Genomic DNA, 16,336 nt, shown 5'->3' on the forward strand with positions numbered 1-16,336 from the left:
TAAATAAAAAAAACAACCCTTTTATTGATCTTTTTCTTGATCTGTTAGACTTGGTTATTTTTTCTCTGGCCACACCAAGGTGAGCAATTCTACCTTCTCTTGAGTTCAGCGTGCAACTCCTAAAGCCATTGGATGGTCAAACTATACAAAACCAAAAGGCAGAATTATTTTAAGGGAGAGAATTAAAATGTGTAGAAAACTAAAAATGTGACTTGGCTTTAAAGTTTAAACCATCCTTTAAGCATAGAGGATGCACATTCCTTGGATCAAAAGAGGAATGCAAGCCTATCTGAATAACCAACATTTATTAAAAATGAATACTTAAAAGAGTATGGGGAATAAGGTGTGGGTAAGATTGCAGTGAGGAAAAGTATAAATGCTTTGATGATATAATAGTTTGGCACTGAGTTGGCAGCATCAATTTTTAAAAGAAAAGAATTACATATGCTTCAGGGCTGTGGGTGGGGGGGCGTGTGCTTTAATTAGAGCAGCTTTAATCCAAGCGCTGCAGCGTCTCATGTATCAGCTTCCCCACGCTTCAAAATGGTGGTGGGGACACTTGAACTAAAGCTCATCTAATGAGTTACCGTTATGAAGTACGGGAATGATAATATATGAGATGCAGGAGGCTGCTGGAGCGCAGTAATTGCCACACTCCAGCAGACTCGATTAATCCAGTCTGCTCCGATGCTCTGTAATTACAGTACGTCAGAGCAGCCTCTGCAGTCATGTACAGGCACCCTTTGGCCCTTTTGAAACCCTTCCTCCACAGAAGTTAGGAGGGAAAAATTAAATGGTTAAATATTATATTGCATCTTTTTTTGCTGCTGAAGGTCCTACAATACAGTTTCTAGGACTTTAGGTTTAAACATTAAGCTTGAGTCATAAGTTTACAGTAAAGACCTTATATATCATTTAACACTTCTTTTAGCTTATTTCTGTTGTACCTTGTGACTGCATCACTTCTAGTTCATCTTTAGAAGAAAGGTTTATCCTTTCTCTGATTTGTGGATCTTTTCTGAAGCTTGTAATTTAAAAGAGTTGAATCCTATTAAATTTATCTCTTCAACCGCATAATAAAGATCTTCATTGTATGATCTTCAGGTCACTGGCCTAATAATGAGAGTTCTGGATACTCAGCTAGGTAAAACAGGCAAATTTTCCCATGTGTTGCATAATTTTCTGTGAGGGTATAACTATTGTACCAAGACTCCTGGTGGCCCTGGGTGAACTTTTACTATTGGGCTCTGCTTTGGCAGAGAAAATGATGATAATAACTGGACAACAGAAAAAAACTTGCCATTTTTGGGTCCCCTTTCTGTCCAGGCCCTGGGCGGCTGCTTGGTTCGCCCATGCCTGTGTCTGGCTCTGGAGAGTATATCGGTCTTTGATTCCCTTCCAGGCTAGGGACAGATATTCAAAAAGACTGATCCTGAATTGATTCAATCTTTGCAGGTTAGTCTAACCTGACTAGGCTAAATCCATTTGTAACCCAGACAGACATCCCAGAAATGCAGGGATGTGCCTGCAGTGGCTCAGGCTAGAAGCTGGGGGGTGGTAGAGCAGCTCTCCCTTTGCTTCCACAGAGCAGAGCCGAGGCAGGGCATGGCCAGGCCCTGGCAGGATGCTCTGATTATTTCCCCCCCTCCCCCCCTCCTGAGCTGCCCAGCAGGGAATGTTTATCACCCATAACTCAGTGTTTATCAACTCATTAAGAAAACAAAGCCTCTCTCCATTAACTAATGGAGCTCTTCTTAAACAGCTCTTCCAAGGAAGCAGGGGTGTAGGTTGTTGGTCTAAGGACATAGGCAGACGAAGTCCTGTGGCTGAATCTGATACCTTTTATTAGACCACCTTAAATAGTTAGAAAAAAAAATTAGCAAGCTTTTGGGTTTAAAAACCTTTCCTCAGGCTAAGGAAGTCTTTGCAGTTGGTGTGTGCTCTTCTTGGATGGAATGAATAGTAAAGAAGCCAGAGGCTGGGCTGGTATGCATGCAAGACAAGCAGCCTGTGAAAATGTAAATTGAGGAGTCAGTGAGTGAGAGACAGGCTGGGTTGGGGGGAGAATGGGGATGAATGTAGCAGATAAATAGTGGACAGGTACCTGGGGAGTCCGATGGCAGGCAGGTTATAATGCGTCATAAATCCAATGTCTATATTTAGTCCATGATTTTTTGTATCTAGGAGGTTGATGAAGTGAAGTTCATAGGCTCATCTCTGAGAAGTGCTTTTTAAGTTTCCTTTGAGGATTAGAACTGAGAGATTGGAGAGAGAGTGGTTTTCTTGTGGGTTTTTAAACCCAAAAGCTTGCTAAAACATTTTCCCCCAACTATATAATAAATATAGTTGGTCTGATAAAAGATATCGGATTCACCCAAAGAACTTTGTCTTCCAAGGAAGCATATTAAACTATCTGTTAGCTCCAAAAAGCCTGTCTGCCTCTGTCCTCTCCCACAGCAGGTACCTTAGCCAGTGTGTGATCTACTAGCTAATGCTGAGGTGTTTGCGTAAGGCAGAGGAGAGGGGGGAAATAACCCCTGGTTAGCAGGGAGAAGCCAGGCAGATGCTTTGTGCCTGGAAGTTTGTGGCGAGCTCCAGCCAGGGAGCAGAGTGGAGAGGCCAGCCCTGCAGTAGAGCAAAAAGTCCCACCCAGCCCAGAGAGTATGGTGGGATGCTGAGGGTGTCTGGTTTATCTTAAACCAGCAAAGAGTCTGGGACAGACTTTGCATAAACTGGTTTGAACCAAATCAGCTAAGTCTGATACTACATTCAACCAGGTTTATCCCAAACCAGTTTTGGCCATTTTCAAACTGGTTTATGTGCACTAAACATCTGTTCTGTTACAGGTTTAACCAGTTTCTGATCAGTTAAACTGGTTTATATGTAATGTCTGTCCCTACCCCCAGTATTGGGTAACCGACCTCCGAGTTCCGTAATTGACTGGATAGACAGACATAAGCTGCACTGTCCTTGTTGATGATGGAAGCAAGTGTTCCTGATGCAAAATGGTCAGCTCCATGTGGCAATTATAGCACTGTCTTCTTGATTCTTTCTTTATTCTTTTAGACAATGATGTTTCATCAGGTGAAGGGAGGAAGGAGTCCATACACCCTTTTGAAAAGAGGAACTGTGACATGTCAGTGGCAGATATTTGCACAAATCTTTGCTTTGTCTTTCCTGTACATCATGCATGAAACACAATTTGACCCCTATTGTAGAAAATGGATTTACCTCTGAGCCTTGTTACTCATTAATTTTAGGCTGCTCTTGGAGATCTTAACCCCTGGATTGTCAACACATGAACACCTAAAACTTGTTTGAAGCACAGTTTAGGTGAATTAAAGTTATGCCACTCTAGGGCAGGTTTATCTCTGATCTGTGTTACCCAGCTTGTGGTCCCTTAAAGTGTAGCTACCCCCCACAGATGAACTGCCCAAGTTGCGGTCCTCCAGCATCCCAGAATATGGTGTCCCCTCGCTGCCCTCCTGTTCAGTGTAGGCAAAGTTTCTGAACTCTGCTGTACAGGGGACAGTTCTGGCACTAAACCAACTCCTCCTCCTGCCCCCTGGGGTGTGACCTTCCAGCCCCTAGGAGTGCAGCCCCTGCAAACAGCCTGTAGAGCACATTCCATCTAGCAAGGTTGCAAGGCACAGAAAGGCCCAGGAGTGAGGTCTAGAGGAGGTTGGGGGGAACAAGGTAGGGGGCCAGATTTGGTACCCATGAGATGGGGCTTCCTTCTTGGAGCAGGGGCAGTAGTTCCCCCAAAACACCTTCCCTCACTGCTCTCACTTCCCAGCTACCCTAGGAAGCATGACCAGCATCCCTCAAATCCCAATCCCAAATCACAGTTTATTATATAGCATAAGACTTTCTTTCATTTATGTTCTATTCCTTTTAAATTCTTTTTATTTTTTTTACTTTTGATTTTATCCTTCAGTGGCTGACTTCCTTCATTTTACCACCCTTCCCCCGCCCCCATTTCCTTTTCATCTCCTGTTTCATTACTAACCCCTCTCTCGCACAGCTCTACCTAGAGCAGGGGTAGAAGCCTGTCCTGGCTCACAAGTCCTGTAGTGGCAACAGTTCCCAGCCAGCTCCAGGCTGTATGTGCAGATTTCCCCTTGCAGCCTGGGAGCTGTCCTGGCCAGAGGCAGGTCTCAGCCAGCTTCAGGGTGGCTGGGGAACTCTCCAGTGGAGGGAGCTCCCTGTTGCTAGAGCAGGGGGACATTGTCCCCACTCGGGCTTCTGTGGCAGAGCTAGCCCCAGCAGCAGGCAGCTCCTGGGGGCAGGGAGCAATCTCCTGTCCCCTGCTGCCTGGCTGACCAGGAGTAAATTGTTCCTGGTCAGCTGTCTACACGTGTCTTACTGTGCAGTAATTATTCAGCAGTTTGTTTGCTAGTTGCACGTGCAGGTAGCAAATTAACTGCTGAGTAGAGTAAATCACTATGCAGTAAAAGTCTGCATGTGTAGACAGTGATGCTTACTATGCAGAGATTTGCTCTATTGCGCAGTAAGGCATCTCATGTAGATGTGCCCTCAAACTATAAATGGATGTTGCCAAATGAGGTGGATCTGCAAGGGAACTCCAGGTTTCCTTACTTGCAGATGCGCACCTGCAGGGGATTCTCTTGGTTGTCATACTGCACTGTTGTTCCCTGACAAGGACCCCATCTCCGCAAATGGGGGAACTCCAGGATAGCCCCATTTGCAGAGATGTGTCCTGACTAGAGGTATGGCATCACAATAAGTGCACCTGGGGAACTCCTTGGTGGGGGTTTCCCATGGTTGGTGTCTGTAGGTGAGGAACCTGAGGTTCCCCATTTGCAGAGGCATGTCCGGAGTCAGCGCATAGCAGTATAACGTGTGCCCAGGGAATGCCTTTTAGGAGGGGGGCCTCCCAGGGCACACTTGTGCAAATGGGAGAATGTAGGCAGGCGCTCCAAGGGCTTCAGGGGCCTGATTGTGTGCCTTGGGAACAGGAGTTCCCAGTGCATTCAGGCTCGAGTCCCTGACCTTGCTTGTTCTTTGTACTGTCATAAACGTTCTTAAGCAGTAGAAAGGCACCATCTGTTTCTAGCCTCATTTCCTATCAGAAAGTCTTCATAAGTGCTAGTGGAATACTGGAGGGATCTTTGGGTTGAGTCCATGCTCTTCATGAGTAGTAAGAAGAGGTGGGGAGGTGGCTGGGACCTCCCTTAAGGATGGCAGAGTGCTTGAAACAAATGATGGTTGGACCTCTTGATGATGACTTTTTTACTGGCTGTCATTCTGTCTTTAACCTGCCCCATTTCTGGGCAAGTTTGAGAAAATAGGCATGTCAATGTTTTAGAATTGCTCTCAATGTTAATCCAATTATTGACAGTTTTTTCCAAGACACCAGCGTATTGCCCTCTATTTGTAAAGCAGATATCTTTGAGAACTCTTTCTGAAAAGGGCTACCTATGAGTTTAAATATTCTTACTTGCCATGCACCCATTATTTCTACTCGAAGCAAACCCTTTATTACCCATTTGGGCTTTTTCACTGTGATGATTGCAATTTTAACCACTATGGTCAGAATTGACAAGAAGTATGATCTGGTATTGGGAAGTTTCCCTCCAGAATAAAGTAGATAGTTCTGTAAAGCTTAGGATTATAGAGAGAATTACATACCTGATTTCTCTGCAAAAACAGTGTGAGAGCATATTGAAATCAAGCATCTAGAAATTGATAACTTGCTCCTCACTGCTGTGTGGCTTTTGATGCATATTTTGTTTGTCGTCTTCTTTTTTTTTTTTAAATAAAATATTGTTTCAGGTTAGCAAAGCGGGGGACTTCCTTAGCAGCTGATAGCTTGACCATCTAATGTAGTAAGAATTGGAAGGAGGTGTTACCAAATTTGCCCATTACTTTGGGGTGTGCTCATTTATTAGGGATAGTTTCTAGGGTCTTGGTGATTCTGTCAATGTGCTGCTTGTGTTACTATACGGAGCTGAATTTCTCCCTTCTGCAAGCCCTCACCCCCAGTGGAGCTATCTTGCAGGACTCAATCTCAATGGGACTGGGTTCCTCCAGTCACCAAATCAGTCATACACACAAACACACACAAATTAACGTGACACGCCTGACCTGGCCGGGCTGATCAGCATGGACAGGCTGACACCCTCATATGCCAAGAATCAGTTCATAAGAGCAACAATAAAATGCAGTCAAACACAAGCACACAGGTAAACAGAATCCCTCTGAATCCGGCTGGGTGTCCAGCTGACACCCTCATGGGCCAGCATTCAGTTCATAAGGGCACGTCTGAGTCAAACTGGGTCAATCAGCCTGTACAAGATGATCCCCTTATGTGTTTCAAACTCAGCACGTCCCAATCTTTGGCCTCTTGATGAGCAGACCCCACAATAATTTAGGCTTCACAGGGATCTTTAGCATAGGTAAAAGAAACGTTGCTGCAGATCACGGGAGGCAAAAGAAGCAGAGAAGGAAAAATATACCCAATTACTACCAGTTTGCCTATAAAAGTTATTTATTGCTAAGCATATGAAATATATAATAGTACTAGTAGTAATAGACATGCAAAAGAAAAACAAACACAAACAATGACAATACTACTCTGGTTTCACTAAGTATTTGGGGAAACTTAGCTCAAGCTTAACTAATACAGTTCAGGTTCAGAAGTTTATGCCTAGACAGAAGAGAGAGAACGCTGGGGTCTCACCTAGTCCACGGTACTCAGGCTGCAAAGCTGACAGGCACAGTCCGTAGCACAATCCTTGAAGAGAGAGACGATCTGTTCTTCCAGCGTCCCAAGAATGACAGGGGCTGGTGTCAGCATAGGAGTTTTCTTCTTCTTTCCTTTTCTCCCTCTTTCCTCCTGCTTCTTCTTTTTCTTTCTTTCTCTCAAGCACACACACTTACAGATTTTTATACCCTCAGTTCAGCTGCTTTGAAGCACCCTCAGTAGTGTAAATCATTGTCTTTTCTATTGACAAGGGGTTATCTGGTTTGGACCATCTCAGGAAACTGATTGATAATCAGGAAACACTTAAGATTAGGGAGTAACCCAAATACTTGGGAGCCAGCTTGAGATTCCTATGGATGGCAGATATACTGATGGGATATCTCATGGTTTGTTCAGGAACAATAGATAGCTTGCAGCATCAGGATTTTGGATTTTTACTTGTTGTGCACAAGCCTCAGCTTAGCATGACTTTTCCAGATCTTACTATAGTCTTTTAACAGACTTAAAGCAATTATTGGGGTGCTCATAACCTTTTGTGGAGAGGACTCCCACCAGTCATCTCGGGAAAGATATGACAACACCTGGGATTAGGGCTCCAGCAGGCTGGATGCTGTGATGAACCCTTAAACATTGTTCAAATGTTGCCCATACCCCCTCAGACTCGGTCTCTTGCCTCAGCATTCCCTAACCCGGCAACCGAGTTTTAGTCAATCAAGTTTAAATAGGCCTCCCATAGTGGGACCGGGGAATGTACGGCCCGAGATGCCTATTAAACTTAGAGCTGTGTGTGTGTGTCTGGGGGGGAAAAGTCCTTAGCAAATCCAGATTAGAACTGGTCTGATAAATGCTGAGCTGGGTGTGTGTGAACATGGGTTGATTAACATTGGAAGCACAGATTCCCCATCATGCAGTGCTCTCCTGCTTCTCTGGTCCCAGAATTCACTGCAGTTTCTGCTTCAGGCTTTCTGTTCTCCATCTCTCATGTAAATGAATGGTCATCTGGTTCCATCTCGGATGCAAATGAGACCTAGGGCAGTTGATTCATTCTTGTCACCCTTATCTGGTGAGGGTCTTAGGTGCGTCTCTCACTGCATCTTAATCAGTTTCGTTTAGGTAGAGGAGGGGAGGGAGGGGTGGTGTGAGTCCTTTGTGAGTCAGACAGACTGCATCCTGTGCCAGGGTTGCCCAAGAATACAGAGCTGAGGCGTAACAGAGGGCTGAGATTTTGAGTCTCTGTTTCTTTTTAAATGCAATGTTTTATATTGTAATGTAGGAACACTTAATCAAGGTGCCTTGGTCTGTACTTCTTATTTAGATTTAGTTGCTAAAGTCATTTTTGTGGAGTTTCTTGGTTTTGCAGAGGTTTTTGTGTGCTTTTGTGATATACTTACTTTGCTTTTTGTTATTTTAATTGTTAGTCCCTTTTATTAAAGGTGGATTCCTTGGCTGTAATTAAAGTTGGAAGTGTTTTTCATTCTAAATTGTGACTTATGACTTTGTACGTTTTCTACATTTCAAGCTGAAATCTGGCAGGTTTGATTTCAACACAAGAGCCAGTACGATGGTGAACCTGAGTAGAAAGCATTTAATTTGCTTTCTGATAAACAGTGAAAAATATATTTTGAAGGATGATATAGATGTGTTGTGACCTATTTTTCAATAACTGGTAGTGCCTTCTTTCTTTTAAATATAACTGCAGAGAATTTCTGGGTAGCACCCGTGTGTGACATATTGGACTAGTTTTGACTTCTGAAGGTTGTAAGCTTTGGGGGGGGGGGAAGGAATTCATCCTGTTCATTGTTTCTTTTAATGTAGTCTCAACACTCTGCCAGCATTCTGATGATTTTGTGCATGCATAAATAGAGTATGCATAAGGGATCTGAGAACTCTGATCTGACCTGTTGCCCACAAAACACAGGACAGAACATTCTGCTGTTATTTAGCCAGTAGTAACCCCCTGGACAACTTCTGCTTGATCTTTTTTTTTTTTTTTTTTCTTTTCTTTTTCCTCTTTCTTTCTGTATCTCTGTCTTTATGAAGGGAATTCCATTAAAAATACCTGCACTGAAACAATATGAAGAATGAAAAAGTAGAATCCTACCAAATCAGTCATGACAAACTAAAAAGGCTGCATGCCCAGCTTTAATTCTGCCTCTTTCTGCATGTAATGTATGTTTATTATATGTCCATATATCATTCTTTCTTAACTAGGACTTCTGCTTCATTCAGTTCATAGAATGAACTGAGAATGAAGTATTGACCTATAGTGATTTAGTTTTGAGGTCTAGAGCAAAAGGGGGAACCTACGGTTCATAGGCTGGATCCAGCCTGTAGACATGGGGCTTGGGCAGCAAGTTCAGCCATGCAGTAAGTGGGGAAAAGTGACTGCAGTGGGTACTTCCTCATGTCACAACGGGGAGAAGTGACAGCAGCGTGTGCTTCCCCCCATTGCCATGACCTGGAGCAGCAGCACTTAGGTCCTCATGCCCCCTCTGACCTGAGCTGAGTCATTCTGGCCTGCAGCCAGAAAAGCTTGCTGACTGCTGGTCTAAAGAATTCGTGCCTCATTTATTATAGATAGAGCATGGTGAATGAGACAGAGAAAAACAGGATTGCCCTTATGGTGATATCATCAGGTTGGGGGACAGAAGATTCTGCTCCACTGACTTCGTGTGCGACTTTGCTAGTCTTTTGACAAGCAACTTAGCAGCATCATAGCAGAACTGCCAGGATAGATATGCTAATGTTTTTGATGTACACAGATACCACAGAGATGAGCATAATCATCATCATAATCATCTTGATTTTAGTGCAGTGTCTACGGTGTATAATGACTAAGGTCCTCATGCTGAGCTGTGAGGATAGAAACGAATATTGTTTTCCCCAGCTGGTTTTGGGGGAAAAGGTGTAGGTTATATGCTAGAATATATGGTAAATAAAGACTCCCTTGATTTCCACAAGAGCAACATTTGCTTGGGAAACCTCAGCTATCACTGATTACGGTGTGCCACTTCAGTCCTCTCTAACCTTCTTTTAGTATTTATTTGTCTGTGCTTTTTGGTTTCTTTGGCATCTAAATAAACTCTCTGGCATTTTTTCTGTGCTGAATCTTATGCTTTCTGGACTATTTTCCTTGGGCATCATAAAACACCTTTTTGTTGCACCTGTGCAATCTCCAGGTAGATTTCACCTGTCCCTAGGTTTTTGCCTCTGAACATTTTGGAGATTGCAGCTGTGCCTCTACTGCTAAATTTATATAATCATATAATTATATAAATATATACAATGTATATAGCATGATATATAGATATATATATACACACAGCCTTTTTATAATACAAATTAAACAAAATTAGCTGTATTGTGGGGGGAAAAAAAAGCAATTTCATAACATGAAAATGAAGGAAAACATTAGAGGAACAGCTCTATTTATTTGCCGCGCTTCTAATGCTTGTGTATATATTAATGTAAAAAAATTGTCTGGTCTTGGAGCACAAAAACTTTTGTTAAGAGTGCACCGCATAAGCAATTAATGTGAGTCAAATAAAAATCCTGACATGAAGAGTGAAACATCTTCCTAGTATTTACATATATGCATGCTGCAGGTTTATTGAGCTAACAAAAGGAAATGGTGTACTCAAGTGTATACCCTAATAAATAAGCTTGAATCATTTGTGATAGACTTATCATGAGGATTGTCTATGTGCCTGCCCCCAGCAGAAGATGCATCAAAAGATTTTGGAGCTGGAGTTTGTTAGATACACTGCCCAATTTTAGAGCTTTCCACTAAGGAAATGGCTTCCTTGCTTACTTCATAATCCTGATAGGCATATAAAAAAGAGAAGCATAAAGGTAATTCTGTAATCCAGCCAAAAATAATAATTAACAGGGGTGTTGTCATATACAAGCTGTTATGAGAGCTAACTAAGTGGTAGAAAAATCCAGAAATTCTTTTTGTGTTCTGTTAAGTCAGACTAAACAAACTAGAATTGTCCCAGAAATCCTTAAAGAACGTAAGGGTTCCCTGAAAACCCATGATTGAGAGTAGAGAGAGTTAAGTGTTGGCTACCCAGCTGTTGGCTCTTTGACAAAAGTATAGATGTCCATTTTGTGGTGGTTTGCAAAACAACTATACTATTGTATATGGGTAGTGCTGCAATTTTGAGCTCCTTAATCATTTCCAGTGTGTTGTTATTGCTAGTTAGTGAAGTAGTGCAAGTTTGTACAGGAGAACTTTTACAGAAGTCCCTGCCCTGACGTTTACAAATTAAATACCCTCATAGAAGAGCACAGATGACACAGGAGGACAGTTCTGGTTCTACAAACTCAGTTTTAAGACCATATATGTTTTTGGTGTGTAGATGAAGTATTTGATTTAGAGTTGAAAAAATTAAGAGTCATTTATGCAAATAGCACAAAATGGCTGTCCCGCATTTCTTAAATAATGTATATGAGATTGGTAGTAGCCTAATCTTTCTTTAATACTATTTATAAAAATATAAATTATAAGTAACTTCAAAAGAGCGCTGAATTGAAAATGTGGAACGTAAATACAATGTTGTAATGTTTCATATTCTTTTGTGTCTGAGGCCTCTTCTAAGATGTGTATGTGTACAGGGGTCAGAATTATTCAGAAATCTATTTTTTGATAGGCCATGAAGGATGAATGAAATCTCTGCTAGTCTTGTGCAAAAGAAAAATACATTTTATATTTTTTTATAAGAAAGCAGTAAACTATACTGCAATAATTCATTGTATTAATGGGAAAAAGATGGATTCAATATCCCATTGTGATTTTCTTCTCTGATATTTTCAGCGTCTCTGTGGATCTGGTTCTCAGTTGATTAATTTCAGTTCAATGACTTAGCTGATCCAAAACCCTTTCCAGGACTCCCACGCCTCATTTCTCTATATTGTAAGATTGTTCTGACTTTGTTCTAGGCTTGTAAGACTGGTGGACTGCAGTTCCAATTGGTTCTCACATAGATGGTACTTGGGTGGGAGGTAACTTCCAGTTACTCAGTTGTTTAAAACTGGATTACATCCAACCTTGCCTATAATGTGAATTAAACTAAATTTGCCATGTTGTTTTCATCTCTATTGAAATTAAAAGTGGGAAAATAAAAGCAATTTCTTAACATGAAAATAACAGAATGTGCTAGAGCACGAATAGGGAAGTATTTTTAGTTTCTAAAATTCTGGAGAGAAAATAGTTTCAAAAGATTTTCTCTTAATGAATTTAGATTTCTTTACAGTAATCTCCCAAGCTGTTTTCACTAAAAATGTCAAACACAAAATAAAATCAATCTAGACCGAGAATAATATTCCCCTCCCACATATATACTCACCTTGTACCTCTTCACATCCACTTTCAAAAGCATGTCTGGCTCTGCAGGCTGGATATCCAGTTCCTTCTGATTTTAGAGGAACAAAATGATGTCCTAATCTGAAGGCAGCTCTTGCAAAACTTTCTGTGCTAAGTCTTCTGTGTGTTAAGTTTTAATAAAGATTCTTCCACAAAACTATGTGACTGGACAAGAAAATATTGATACTTGTATCTTACATATAATTTTTTTATGTGCCTCAGAGTTACAGCCATGGCTGAGGATTTCATTATTCTGGGTGCTTGCTTGAACACATGGGCAAAGGAAATTTAATTGTTTCATAGTTTCATAGATGTTAGGGTCGGAAGGGACCTATTAGATCATCAAGTCTGACTCCATGTTTTACTTCTGATTTGTATGTTGTACCCTTAGAACTAGGTAGACTGTCAAAAGTGACAATGTTTAGCAATACAAAAAAGCAAGGAAAGGTAAGAAAAGTCGCTTTACATTCAGTGACCTCTAATAGATTTGATTGAGCAATTACTGGGTAATTTATTGCAAACGTTACTTAAACTAAAGTTTAGCTGGGCTTGTTAGGCAGTTTCTTTTGGAAGCTGAATGATGACATGGTAACTAAATTTGCTTTTCCCAGTTGTATTAGGGACTCCGTACGATTAACTACTCTTTCCCTCCCGGTCCAGTTACAACTTCACACATACAGTACTGGTGATTTATTACCAGATGTTTTACTGTAACAGCTCCACAGAATGACAGGTTGTTACTTTTGAGGCTCATAGTATGGGCTGACTGGTAGGAACATGGGTTTGGGGGAGGAGGAAAGGTGGGGGTTAGAAATACCCAGTTGTAATCTTCAGAAACTTTATGTAAACAAGATTGGAAGGAAAACAGTTTTTTATTTGGAAACCTGTAACATATCCAACCATAACATTCCATGCTGAGCTACATGCACAGTTTTAGAAAGACACCACAGTGTAACAGATCAGGCCCCCAGATCTGATTCAGTGCATGCTTTGTGTACAGCTTGAACATTTTACGTCAGTCAGCTTGGTGGTATATTTTTACACTCCAGCAAGAGAGGAAAAAAAGGGCAGCAGTTGTAGGGGAAAAAATAGCTAACATAACAGTAGTAAATTGGTATAAAAGTATGTATATTTAATATGAATGATAGGGCCTCTTTTGTGATAGTCAGAAAATATAACTCATGCTTTTACACCTCTCCAGAATAGTATTTTATAAGTCGCATATATTCTGTTTTAACTGCATAGACTACAAAACAATGCTGCTTAAAATACTATCAATGAGTGGTTACAGACATGGACACACAAAAAAAAACTAGCACTTTACTTTCAGCTTGCCGTGTCCCTTTGCCAAAGGCAGTGGATGTCCAGAAGAGGAATTGTGTCAGTTTGACTTAGCTCACCTAGCATCTGTATAGCTCACACGCACTTTGGAGGGCTTTTTGGCACTTCTATTTATTAGCTGATTGTATCAGCTATGGGCTAAAAGCATCAAAAAGTCCTGTTGAAGCGCGCTTGCTATACAGATGTTGTGGAGAGAGGTCAAACCAATGCGATTCCTTCTCCGGTAAAGCTCTATTCCCCCCCCCCGCTCCCCGTCTGTCAGCACCTAATAGTGTGTTCTTTCTGCTGTATTGAGGATTTAGTGTCATTTTAATCACTGCAGTTTTCTGGGGTGTTAGCAATAATGGAATAAACACACTGACTTTAAATTAGTTATGTTATTGGTGAGGTGGTGTTGTAGCTGTGGTAGTCCAGGAATTGTCCATGCTGTACATATTTGTTCTGTTATCCTTTTTCCAGGCAGGGGTTGAAACATGTCCATGTCTCAGTTTTGTAGTGTTAAGTCTTTACTTTTCATTTTATTTTTTTAATATTCATCTTAACTATATCTTATGTGACCCTGCTGCTACTGTATCTGTGTGACAGCCTGTCTTTGGTACTTATTTGCATACTGCCAATGGTATGCAAGGCCATATTATGGGGACTTACCTGCATATCCCTAATTGGTATGCATGGGCAAGGGAATGAAAAACTGTTGTGTGCTTGTTTTGACTGTGATGACATGTTTTAACTGCTTTGAATGTTTTGAATATAAGAGGCCAGGGAAGTCAGGTTTGTTCACTAGCCCACCCTTCTAAAATTGTAAAGTTCATAAGGGTTGTAAGAAAAGCTTGAGTAAATTTAGCTGGCAGGGGGTGGGGGAGGATGTCCGTACTTACCGTGGCTTACATGGAAGCCTAAAGTGAAGGGACCCCAGCTCAGGAATCATAGAAAGGGAAGAGAGGTTCCAGATGCTGGAGCTATCCTAGGGGCTTGGCAGGGGAGATACCATCATTGAGAAGGTGGTTTTGACCCAGCTGCAGATGAGAGATTTTGAGCAGTGCCCCTAGCAGTGGCAAGGAGCAACAGGGAGCTGCACCCTGCAGCATTGGTGGGAGTGGCAACAGCAGTGATGGAGCAGCACCTCAGTGGTGGTGAGGCAAAGGAAACCTTGGGATTAAATCTACACTTGAGAGGAAGTGATCATGATGTGATGGAATTCCAGATTCTGGGACAGGGAAAGCACAAGGTCAGCAAAATTAGGAGGGTTTAATTTGACTCAAGGAGCTAATAGGCATGGTGTAATGGGAGGATAGATTGAAGGATAAAGGTACTCAGGAGAGCTGGAAGCTTATAAGGGGCACAGTATTGGAAGCCCAACAAGAAACTGTCCTGACACAATGGAAGCACAAAAAGAATGGCAAGAGATCAATGTGGCTGCACAAAGAGTTTCTAAAATGCCTCAAATGCCAAAGGAAAGCATACAGGCAGTGGAAGAATGGTCAGGTCACTGAGGACGCATACCAAGAAATAGCAAGAATCTACAGGGACAAAATCAGGAGGGCAAATATAAAGAATGGGCTGCACCTGGCAAAGGAGGTTAAGGACAACAAGAAGATATTGGCCAGAAATGAAGGTCCAAGGAAGCTGTAAACAAGCAGAGAAGATGCAAAGAAGGTGTACTCAACCACTACTTTGCCTCAGTCTTCACAAAAATTTTAAGCTACCAGACACCTAATAGGGATTACCTGGATAAGGAAAAAATATCTTCAGCTTTAACTCTGAATCTCTGATAGGTGTCAGGAGTGTTAGCATACTAAGAGTTTTGGGTCCTTTTAGGAAGGACTCACTGGCAATTTGTCAGTTTAGATCAGTAGTTATCAACCGGTCGATTATGCTCAACTGGTCAATTGGGGAGCCCCTGACAGTCAATTTCTGTCTGGGGGTCTAGCCCAGACTGAGATCGACTGTGAGAGGCTCTGCATTTGGGAACAGCAGGATGCAGCCCAGGAGCAGTGGGACATATGACCAGCAGGATGCATGTGGTTGGGCTGAGCCGCACTCCCTGCTGCCGGGGCCAGGCTGGTTGAGTGGGACAATCCCCCTCTGTGTGTCCTGCCACCGGGTGACTGGGGCCCTGGCTGGGCTGGTCCAGGGGAAGGTCGGAGCCTGGGCAGCTCGTCCAGACACATGGGGGTGCTCCTGCCTCTGCATGCACCCTGGTGGAGGCCTGGGGGGGGCACATGCTCCCCTGATCTGTGCACAGGGTGAGGCAGCTGCTGCTGCCCACTAGGCTTTGCATCCTGAGCCCTGCTGCAGCTTGTGGCACAAAGCCCAGCACACAGCCGCAGCTGCCTTGCCCCACCCACAGATTGGGGGGGGAGGCATGTGCCCCCCAGGCCTCCCCTAGGGTGTGTGCAGTGGTGGGAGCTCCCCACATGCAACTGGATGACCTTCCCCTGGCCCAACCTGACTGGGGCCCCACTCATCCGGTGGCAGGAGGCACGGAGGGGGAATGTCCCATTCACCCAGCCCCCGCCCCTCCCCTGCCCCCCCGTGTGCCTGGACGAGCCTCCTGTGCTCTGACCCTCCCTTGGCCCAGCACGGACAGGGCTCTGCTTGCCCCTGCCCCACTCCCTCCCTCACTGCGGGGCCCTAGATCTGTTCCCCTGCCCTCCTTCCACAGACTGACCTGCTGGGTGGGGGTGGGGTGGCATGGGGAGGGTGCAGTAGATCCTGGATTGCCCTTTACTTCAAAAAGTGATCGTTACCTTAAAAAGTTGGAGACCACTCATGTTTAGATTATGTTTTAAGAGTAGTATGCCATGTACCTGCTGAGTAGGGATGACAAACTGCACTCCTACCACTGAACACTTTGTGGGCTACTTCAAGGAACAACTCTTTTCTCTGTTTCCTTTGCAACA

The 16,336-nt window shown here is 42.9% G+C and overlaps 1 protein-coding gene across 5 annotated transcripts in view; it reads left to right on the forward strand.

The window, feature by feature from the left end:
- The window catches only part of BMPR1B (bone morphogenetic protein receptor type 1B), a 517,894-nt gene that overhangs the window by 131,579 nt on the left and 369,979 nt on the right, over positions 1 to 16,336 (forward strand). The window lies entirely within an intron of this gene.

This window comes from Alligator mississippiensis, chromosome 2 (assembly GCF_030867095.1).
Source record: "Alligator mississippiensis isolate rAllMis1 chromosome 2, rAllMis1, whole genome shotgun sequence".
Lineage (NCBI taxonomy): Eukaryota > Metazoa > Chordata > Crocodylia > Alligatoridae > Alligator > Alligator mississippiensis.